Raw genomic sequence first — 11865 nt, 5'->3', positions numbered from 1 at the left:
AATACAGTTAGCAATGAAATCAAAATGATTAATTTTCTTTTTTTGCTCTCTTTTTTTTTTTTGTCTTGTGGTACGACATTGTAAAAAGTCAAGTAGTAGCCAGAGGATGTGAGTTGCTGAGCCCAGACTGGCAACCTGTTTTTATTTTAGACAATAAATTGTTTATGCATTTCCCTTCCTCCATCTAGCTCTGATAGAATTCAAACTGCATTGTACACAAAAATCATAAAAACACAAACAAAGTGTTAGAAAGGTTGTGAGGGCAAAGTTGCAGCATTCCCAAGGACAATGCAGGTTTTACAGCTAAGCCATTTCTGTATCAGCAGTAGAAGTAACTAAAGTAGGCTACTGTAATAAAGTACAAATTTGAGGTTATATGTCTTAATTTTCCATTATTTTATCCATCTTTAATTATTAATTTGTAGTGTTGTTATCAGTATGCATTATAAGTAATAAATAATCGATCAGTTATGATGATGTAAGCCAGAGGAAGCACTCTTAGAAAGAGTATCCTTCACCAATGCCAATGCAATTTTAAGAAAAGTTCACACTAAATTTTATTGGGTTCTTCCTCTGGCCGTGATCCACTTTCCCACTAGGATTCATGAAAGTCGTCTGAGTGGCACAAAAGACGTACCTCTGCCTCGGCCGTCTTGCCTTGGCAGACAAATAAAGATTTAAACTTTTCCACTCTTGAAGAGCTCGGCATCATCCTTTTATAAGTTTATAACCTCAAGAAGCAGCTGCAGCCTCATCATCAGTGAAATGACTTCTCATGATTGCTGTTGTGGTTGTTTGCACAAGAAGTTGCCTGCTAATGCAAAGAAGACTCTTAATGCATTTATGGCCTTTGACCAGTTAAGTGGAGCCACTTTAGCTTTGTCAGTAAAAGACAAGGAAATCTGTGGATTCTCTCACTCTCCCTTTTCCCCACCACTTTCGATGTCAGTTTTTACAGTGAAAATTACACAGAGGCGTGGCCTGCGTTCTCACACTCTGATTTATCTGAGGCTGAAATGAAATTAATTTTTATGTGGTGCGTGCTCTCTCTCACGGAGAGAGTGAAAAATGGGATGGTAACATTATAGTTGTGATTATATTGATTTCTTTCCCCCCGTACCGTATGTGAGAACCACACAGGGGTTCATATCACGGGAATCTACTGTATCACATCATATGTGTGAGTTATTGTGTGGCGCCCCCTTAAATTCACAGCGCACACACACACACACACACACACACACACACACACATGCACATACGCTCTCTTACACAAACAGGGACGAGGTAGAGGGATGCTAATGGTCTCAAAGTTAAACCGATCATGGAAATTGCATTTATTTCATTCACTCTCTCTCCCTCAAACTCATCTCTCTTCCAGGCTGTTACTCCTCTGTATTTTCTGATCACATTCCCTCCCCTTTTTTCCTTTATATCCCCCCCTTTTTTATGCTTCTTTCTCCTGTTCTTTCTTCCCTTCCATGTACTTGAGAGCTATTTCAATCTACTTAACTGAGATTGTCATAATTAGATAAGTTTTAAAAAGCACCTTTTGAGACAAAAAGAAAACAAAGCAGCATTCAAACTAGATGAACACGAAGCACATCCTCCCTGAGATTCAATGCCAGGGTTCTATTTCTTGAGAAAATGATCCAAATCTTTTTTTCCCTGCCAGTTCTACCTGGAGCTTCATTCATTCAAATTTCATTAAATTTGGCTTAGTAGTTTTTTGTGTAATCTTGCTGATAGACAAACAAATAATGTTAATCATTTGCCACCCAACTTAGCTCTCACCTTGGCAGATAAATAAAAGCATTAACTTATCTATTAAGCAAAATACGCAACATAAAACCAATCATCAGAAGAATCAGCTATGTCCAAGATGAATTTCTTCTTGTTTAGGGAAAGATACATCAGCACCATGCACTGCACAATCACAGTCTGTATATAAAGGATGGACATAGCCATCATTTTAGCTTTTTTGAAACTAGATGCCAAGAGCGCAGGGTGAATCTGACTGTGAAAACAAGCGACACTGCCACTCGCTGACTGAAAACCTGACTGCTTCAAAATTTACAAAATTAACCTCATAATGTATTCAGTAAGATTTGAAACTAAATAAGGTCACAGATGCCATCAAAGACACATCTGTAACTTACAAACTGGACTTTTTTTATGCAGTCACAGGAGTCAGCGTGGAGGCACTTTTGCAATAGCTTCATTCATTTTTAATCTACAGTCTATGCATACAACACTCATAAACATTACCACAGACAACTGCAGTATATAATGAAAATGAAAGAAAATACATTTTGCAAACGAAACATGATTTAAAAGAAACTGTGCTTTCACTCTTGGATGCAGTGTCAAAGGTCAAAACCACAGTGGAAGGAGATAAAAGAGGATTTGAGGGAGTTCAGTTTGCTGTGTTGTTGTCTCTGTTTTTCCTCCAGGCAGTGATCCACTTTGACATACGGTACAGCTTCGCCTGTTTTTCCCTGACTATTCCTCTGCCTTCTCTTGCGTCTCTCGCTCTCTTTTACCTCTCTGCTTTTTATCCTCTTGCAACTTCTTTATCTTTATTTTCCTCTCACCCTCTGTGCCACCCTGTCTCTCTCTGCCTCCTGTTGGCTCTGCGTTTCCCCCCTCCTGCGTCCATCCCTCTCTCCTTACGGTGGATTAGGGAGGCTTACAGCCTAGTCGATGCTAATCAGGTTTATCCAAGCAGAGGGCGATCGTTGGGCTATCAGTAATTACACACGTTGATATTAGCTTCCCCAGATATGTGCCCTGGCACATTTTCAATCCACATCATCTCTTTGGATCAAACATATGGTTATGTCAATGGTATGACGCAACGACAGCTTAACATGGCTGTTTCTAGTTCTTTGTTTTGCAACACAAAGATCCATCTGTTGTTAAAATAAACACATTTAATTCAAGCTAAGGCCTCTGAATATAAACGATCTGCGATAAAGAAGGAAAGAAAGAAATTCTGAATAGAAAGCTTAAAATTTCTCTGCTGTTGTCTGTGTCATGGTCCTGGGCCGTGTGCCCAGAAATTTTGTGTTTAGTTCTTTTAGGTTCTTCTAGTTTCTTTAGTTTCTTCTGTTATGTTTCCCTGTTTGCATTTGGTTTTGATTCTTTGTTCATTATAGTTTCTTGTCCTGTTATTGTTATTTACATATTGATTTCCTGGTTCCTGTCTCCCCTTCGTCTCTGTGTTCTAGTGTCTTTCCCTCTGTGTCTGTCCCTCTGTGTCTAAGGCTACGTTCACACTGCAGCCCAAAGTGACCCAATTCCGATTTTTCGTGAAATCCGATTTTTTTTGCGTGGTCGTTCACATTTCCAAATATATGCGATTTGGATGTGATCTGTGTGTGAACAGCAGATGAACCTGAAAGTGTCCCGCATGCGCAGTAGAGGACGCGAAAACGTCACATGTAGCGAGCGCGCTCAATGTTTGCGGAAGTCACACACACGTCCGCGTAACGGGACGCAGAATAGTGACATTAGTTGAGTATCAATGACGTGCAGGTCAGATAAATGCGACCTGGCCGTACACACTTAGGTTGCATTTGAAAAGATCGGATACGTATCGGATTTAGGACCACATATCCAAGTGGCCTGGGTCGCATTTGAAAAAATCCGATCTGTGTTGTTCAGACTGGCACAAAAAGATCGGATACAGGTCGCATGAGGGCGAGAAAAAACGGATTTGGGTCACTTCAGGCTGCAGTGTGAACGGACCCAAAGTCCCTTGTCTGTTTTGTATTTAGTTTACTTCCTGGTCTCATCCTTTTAATTATTCCCAGCTGTGTCTCCACCTGTGCCCAATCCCCTCATTATCCTGTGTTTGTATTTTAAGGGGACATATCATGCTTTTAAATCCTTCCTTTTCTTATCTAAATCATTCACTTTTGCTCTATATAAAGTACAACTGCAATGCTTTGGTCTGAATTCCTCGTCACTGTAGCTCCACAGACCCCTCATTTACCTCTGTTCTGAGGCGCAGCTCGTTTTGGTGTGGTCTTTTTAAATGTGAGTGAGACATTCACACCCCGTCCCCCTCCAGGTCACAGAGCGTTCCGCTCCACCCCGTTCGGCCATTTTTGTAGTTTAATAGCAGCAATACGATTAGCTACTGGCAGAGAAACAAGCAGGACTTTTAATTTAACCAGGAACTTCGAAGACGCTCTGATGCTGGGGGGTGATTTAAGGAATTGTGTGAGTTAATACACTGTACAATCAAAATTTTTGACCTGTCTATTTGTAATTTCGGCATGACTGAACTTGGACTACAAAATCGCTATGAGAAAAAAAATGGCGGATTCACGAAATTGGTTAGCTGGAAGTCCATGACCTTGTTTAGGAGCTCCACAGCAAATACTGTGATGTAATAGACAAGAAAAAGTAATAGGAATAGAGAAAACTGAACAGAACAGAAAACAGAAAAATATGACTCAAAAAAGAATATAAAGATATGTATGAGAATAAATTTTATAAATTTAAAATTTTCTGCACTCCTAGACACTCAAAGTACACCAAAAAAAAAAAAAAATGTATTTAAGGACTAAAAAAGTGGATTTTGCATGATATGTCCCCTTTAAGTCCTCAGTCTGTGTCAGTTCTTTGTCGTGTTATCGTCTATGTTTCCTGGCTGTGTTGCCCTGCCCTTTAGTTCTGTTTAGTTCTGGCACCCGTCCAGCCCAGTTTATTTGTATTCTGTATTCTTTGTCATTCTTCTAAATGAATCACCTTTTAAGTTCAGTTCAGTGTCAAGAGTCCTGCATTTTGTGGTCCAGCCTAGCTTACCGCACAGCTCACATGACAGTCTGAAGCAAAAGTTTGACATTTTAGGCTTTTTTTGTCTGTTGAATATGAAGCTCAAGATAGCAGGCAGTTAACCTGACTCTTTCTTGGCTCTTTGAAGGAAGGCAGACTGCTGTATCTGAGTTAGACACAATAGTCTGCAACCTCCAGGGCTAAAAATATATAAACTAGTGCTGATGGGCCAAAAAATGTAGCTCCTCTAATGGCCAGATAGGCTAGACTGACACCTATGTTTAAATACCTATTTTTTTTAGAGGAAATGCATTTCCTCTAAAAAATGGTACATTAATGTTTTGGTCTCCATAGTTAATTTCACCCATCATCACAACTTGTTTTTATGTTCTGTATATAACTGTTTTTTTATACACCACTACTGTATTTAATCATTAGCAATAATTGAAGTCTGGCTCTCTCTCTTTGCCTTTTGTCCTGTCTCTCTCTGCTTTCTTCTCTTTAGCCTCACCCCCAACAGGCAGCGGGGGATGACTGCCCCTCCCCAAACCAAGCTCTGCCAGAGGTTTCTTTCTGCTAAAAGGGAATTTTTCCTTCCCACTGTCACCAAGTGATTACTTATAGAGGGGTTGTGTGATTGTTGGGTTTTCTCTCTGTTGTGGGATCTTTGTCTTACAATATAAAGTGCAACTGTTGTTGTGAATTGGTGCTATATAAATAAAACTGAGTTGAACCGAACTTACATTTTATCATGGCTGAAGGTCTGCAATATTAGGGGCATGGCCCCATTAAGTAACAGGTTGCAGCTAATACAGGTTACTGAACTGGACCTCTACACGTTGTTTGTGGTGTTGGTGGTTTATGGAGAATTTTACTACCATAATTAATCAAAAACTGTGGTTTGTCATGTGGTTAATGTACTAACAAGTCTATGCCCTATATATACTCACTTTTGGCGAGTATTTTATTATTTATTTGTATGTTATTTAGCACTAATTAGCAGATATATGCATCTGTGCCATGCACCCACACAGTCTGTGGATGCAGTTTGCTAAGCAACCTTAGGTATCACTCCAGGCTCTAAAAACAGTTGAATATGACAAAATGCTGAAATAGTTGCTTTAAAATGGTGTCATGATCTATATTTTAGACAGTGCACTGATAGAGATCGTTGCTACTCTAAGTAGTAAAAGTACTTTTTAACTACAAGCCACATTCAGAAGTGCTTTCTAACAAACAGAACACATACACTACAATGGCTGCATTGCAGGCTTCACTATCATCCCCAAGCCCAAGGGGGTACCAGGGATCAAACCACCAATCTTCCCACTCTACCTCCTGAGCTACAGTGCCCTCCATAATATTTGGGGCAAAGGCACAATTTTTGTTGTTTTGCCACTGTACACCACCACAATGGATTGTAAATTCATTTAAATTCAGTTTTATTTATATAGCTCCAAATCACAAAAGTCGCCTCAAGGCGCTTTATATTGTAAGGTCATCCAGGCCTTTATGTCTTTAAGATATTCCTGCAGTTTAACTAATTGGCGTGTGTCATCTGGTTTAATGGATAGATAAAGCTGGGTATCATCTGCATAGCAATGAAAATGTTTGCAATGTTTTCTAATAATACTACCTAGGGGAAGCATGTATAGTGTCCGCAGAATTGGTCCTAGCACAGAACCCTGTGGAACTCCATAATTAACCTTAGTGTGTTTTACATGAACCAATTTGAATCTATTACATAGATAAGATTCAAACCACTACAGCGCACTACCTTTAATACCTATGGCATGCTCTGATATCTGTAATAAAATATTATGGTCAGCAGTATGGAATGCAGCACAGAGATGAGTCCACTGTAAGAAGATCATTTGTAACCTTCACTAATGCTGTTTCTGTACTGTGATGTATTCTGAAACCTGACTGAAACTCTTCAAATGAACTATTCCTCTGCAGATGATCAGTTAGCTGTTTTACAACTACTCTAAATAAAAGGAATAAAAGGAAGGTTGGAGATTGGCCTATAATTAGCTAAGACAGCTGGGTCAAATGGACAGCACGGTGGCGTAGTGGTTAGCACTGCTGCCTCACAGTTAGAATACCATCTGGAAGGCCTGGGTTCGATTCCATCTTGGCCCAGGCCTCTCCCTCTCTGTGTGGAGTTTGCATGTTCTCCCCGTGCTTGCGTGGGTTTCCTCCCACTTTCCAAAGACATGCACTTACTGGGGTTAGGTTAATTGGCTAATCTAAATTGCCCATAGGTGTGAATGAGAGCATGAATGTGAGTGTGAAAGGTTGTCTGTCCCTCTGTGTTGGCCCTGCAACAGGCTGGCGACCTGTTCAGGGTGTACCCTGCCTCTCGCCCTATGACAGCTGGGATAGGCTCCAGCCCCCCCGCGACCCTTAACAGGATGTGCGGAAGTGAATGGATGGATGGAGCTGGGTCAAATGATGAGTTTTTAAGTAATGGTTTAATTATTCCCACCTTGATCAATAAGTGAATGAAGTAGAGACAAAAAAATTGCCTTAACTGTTTAATAATTACAGCCATTTTCATACACAGCCTCCCATTTTCAGAGGTTAAAAAATAATGGGCTTAACTAACATAAATTTAAATATAAAGACCCTTTTTAATACTTGGGTGGAAATACTTTGTAGCCAATGTCTGCATGAACTCAAAAAACCCATGGACATCACAAAATGGTGTGTGTCCTTCCTTGAGTTGCTCTGCTAGACCTTTACTGCAGCCACATTTGGTTGCTGCTTGTTTGTGGGTCTTTCTGCCTTCAGCTTTGTCTTCAGTAACTGAAAAGCTGCTCTGTTGGGAGAAGATTAAGTGACTGACTTGGCCATTGAATGACATCCCATTTCTTTGCTTTGAGAAACTCTTGGGTTGCTGTTGCACTATGCGTTGGGTCATTATCAATTTGCATTGTGAAGTGTTGTCTGATCAGTTTTGCAGCATTTGTCTGAATCTGAGCAGAGAGTATAGCCCTTTACACTTCACAGTTCATGCCACTGTTTGTATCAGCAGTCACATCATCAATAAAAACCAGTGACCTGGTTTCACTGCCCTCCACACATGCCCATGCCATAATGCTGCCTCCACTATGTTAGACAGATAATGTGGTTTCAGCCTAATGATGGTCTCCTCACTTGCACTAACATCTTTGCGCCTCATATTTAAAATTGCATTAAAATTACAATGAAAATCTATAAAATATCAATTTAACACTGTGAGTCAACTTCAGATATTATGCCTGCTTCATTTGTTATGAAATAATAAAGGAACAGGCCTCACCTGGCCATGAAACTTGCCAGTCAGTTAGTTTTGAACCTCTGAAAATGGGGGACTGCGTATAAAAATGGCTGTTATTCTTAAAGAGTTCATGCATATTTTTTGTTGAACCCCTTGAATTAAAGCTGAAAGTCTGCGCATCAATCACACATTAATTTCTTGATTTACAATCCACCGTGGTGGTGTCCAGAGACAAAACCGCAAAAATTCTGTCTTTGTTCCAAACATTATTATGGAGGGCACTGTATACAGCAGTTGGTACATTATGAACAAATTTACACACTGAAAATTCAAACAAAGACACTTGATGCAGTGCAGCAAATTGGTTGAGTGATTTTGTCCACAGCCCAGCACATGAACATCTCATTTTTCCGAGCAGTTTTTGTACAGATTGTAAAAAACAAACAGTTAAGGCCATGATATCAATTGCATTCAAGGATTTAAGGATTACACTCCCATGTGGAGATGCTCACTGACAGCTGCAGATACCAAGGATGAGTGGATCTTCACATTACACCAGCAGTATGCTTTCTGTATCAGTGAGTACGCAGGGGTCCATGAGTGTTTGAGTGCATATTTCTTCATGCAGCCACTTGACTACAAGGGCACCAACTGAGCATGCTTCCTCCAAGCTGTCTCCATGTGAACTAGAAAGTAGTATAACAAAAACAAGTGAGTATAATCCTGGTCTTGTGCTACTTTCTCCTTGGAGGACTCAGGCATAATTTTAGTACAGGGGTTGTGCAGACAAATATATGGTCACAATAAATTTTAGGGGGCACAAACATCCTTACAGTCTCATGAACAACCTCTGAAGACAAATTTTATTTATACGCAGAAAGCTTAACAATGGCTTAATTCACCACTTGATTATTTTTTCAAAACATGATACTTTTTATTCTAAGTTATGGAATTTATTCAATGTTGAAGTCAAGGAAAATTATGTAAACTCTAATATACATCATTATATTTAATCAGGTATATGAAAAATGAATCTCAGGCAAAACTTGCTTCTCAAAATAATAATTAAAAAAAACTACAGATGTTTTTTTGTTTTTTTTACTTTTTGACTTAGTTCTTAGTTCGATCTGTTCAGTGGTCATAATTGATATGCAAAACACCACAACTGAACCATGGATGGACACTTAACAACCACACAGAGGGGTAAAAACAAAATGGACAGAGATATCAGGTTTATAATGCCCAGTCAGCAGACAGAGAAGAGTGTTGGATTGCATTGGAAAAAAAAGATTATGCTGAGCTTTTAGTCCATCATCAGAAGGCAAAATGATGAGGTATTTGTTGGGTTTAAATGTGTGTGTGTGTGTGTGTGTGTGTGTGGTTTTGTGCCAACAGGCAAAGGTGTACATAGACACCTGCCTGAGGGTGTGAAGATAGCTCAATTTGTAGGTGATTGAGTTAGGGGGTGTGTTTGTGTGTCTGTGTGCGTCACTAAAAAGGGGAAAGACAGACAGAGAGAGAGAGAGGTGGGGAGACGGCGAAGGTGAAAGAGAAAAAAGGAGGAGAGAGAGAGAGGAATGTATCACGTAATCTAATCTAAGTGGCTATTTTTCTTGTATAAAACCTGGGCTGCCCTCAATGAGACCGCTGTCCTCATCTGTCTAAAAGCAGTGAGTGAGTCATGCTGTGGGGGTACACACACACACACACACATACACACGCCAAGTCACAGTGAGTCAGCCCAGATCTGCTATAGATGCTCACCTCAATAATGAATAATGAAATAGGGAAAGGCATATAAACTGCTCAAATAACATGTGAACTCAGTGGACAGTAGACATATGGATGATCCTGATGAATGCACACGCACAAACGCACAGTGACATCTTCACAGAGCACATGAGCAGCTGGACAACGGGCAGGTGAACAGGTGGATTGCACACCGACACCTTGAGGTTTGTCCAAATGTGGAGAACATTGAACAGAAGGTCGCCAGTGGCAGCTGGATGGAGGTATCATAACAAAGGTTTTGTCAGTTTATTTATTTATTTATTTATTTTATTTTGGGGGGGAAGGGGGGTGCTTATTCATTTTTCTGGTGGAGAGTTTGAATTTAGAAAGTGAATGCGTCTTCAGTGTCTGTTCAATCAATTGAAAGTTGCAGCCAACAGTTGGATGGCTTAGTTTCTCTCAGAGCCTAGAATTAACAGGACTAGCCCAGCAATGCCTGTAAGATAATCAAATGCATCAACCAGCAATATCCATTTCCGACTGTTGCTGGTCTACTGCCTTCCTTCTGTTCAGTCAAAACCTCCCATTCTCCTCTACCATCCCCACTCCCCAAAGGCTACAGGTCTCAGATTGATCATTCATCCTCCCAGATTCAAACTACCGACTAATCCCATCTGACACAAGGAATGGATGACTGCTACTGGTGTTATGCTCTGGCCCCTCTTCATACATGTCGGGAACAGCTGTTCGACCAGTTATGGATTTTCCCTGCAGTGATTTTTCTGCCTTAATAACATTTAACCGATATCACCATCACTAGTCACATTTTCCAGAAAAAAAATAACACAAACAGATAAATCGTTTTATTAAAAAGAAGTCTATAAAAAGCAATGTTGTGCTTCTGTTCCAGTTTGTTTAGCCTCATTCTGCCATCATGTGCTATAAAAGCCACAAACAGCTGCAGGGAGAAACAGCAAGGTTAGAGATAATCATGTGTATAAGAATTTAACACAAACAATCCTAGTGTCTTCTCAAATATTACTCTTGAGTAACAGGAAATGCACACACACACAGAACAAAACATAAAAAGACACATGAAACCAACACATAACCACACATACTTAAACATGCAGAGCCAACCCAAAGGCGTAAAGCAAATTAAGCACCTTTTTATGGTCTCTCTGCCACCAGGAGGCCCTAAAAACAAATTAGAAGTGCACATTTCTTTTCAGCTTTCACTGGTAAATGTTTTGTGATAGCATCAAATAAAGGAGCCTCATTTGGCCTTTGAGGCTTTGTTCTTGCAGAAATCCTCCCCATTGTTGCATTTGCACTTTATTTATGATGATGCTCTGCCAGTTTAGATGCACTTCTTGACCAAATGTAAGAGTATAAAAGGAGCAGGTTTTAGATGATGCATTTTGGGTTTAGGGAGGTGTCAAATGCACAAGAGTCCAGATTGGCAAAACATAAGGAGCAAGGAAAAATTATAAATACACAGAATACAGGTGAGCATAATAAAACTGGAGAAATCATGTGTAAAGGTGGGGGGAAGACACACAGGGAGAAGCTTATACCAAAACAAGAGAGGCGGTGACTAGAAGTGAGGCTTAAGAGGGAGCAAAAACAGGAGCAGAAACTACACCAAAACCCAAAACCACGACCATCACATGAACATCTGTCAAGACTTCTCATGCACAAGAAAGGTGCATTTGAAGGTGCATTACACAAATTTAAGATTACAACATATCAAAGTCAATACGCCCGATAATGACTAAAAACTTAAATAGAATTTTTAAGAATAAGGTCACTTTTTTTTTTTTTTTGAAAATCTGTGTTAGAATAGCCAGGAGACCATATGAGCCCTGAAGCAATTTTTGCTTGCTGTAATCCTTCCTGCTGTTCACGGGCATTAAAAGATGAGTTCCTGTTTCTAATGATGTTGGTGTCTAAACAGCGGGGATAATTACAGCAGGTCTAACCCGTTAACTCAGACCTGTATCTATGTTCATAGGGGGAATCTGCCTAATGATTTAATGTGGAAAAGTGACCCTATCAACCTTCATCATATTCAGCTTAAAAATGTT

The sequence above is a fragment of the Archocentrus centrarchus genome, chromosome 1, assembly GCF_007364275.1.
Source record: "Archocentrus centrarchus isolate MPI-CPG fArcCen1 chromosome 1, fArcCen1, whole genome shotgun sequence".
Taxonomy (NCBI): Eukaryota; Metazoa; Chordata; class Actinopteri; order Cichliformes; family Cichlidae; genus Archocentrus; species Archocentrus centrarchus.
This window is presented reverse-complemented; position numbering follows the sequence as displayed.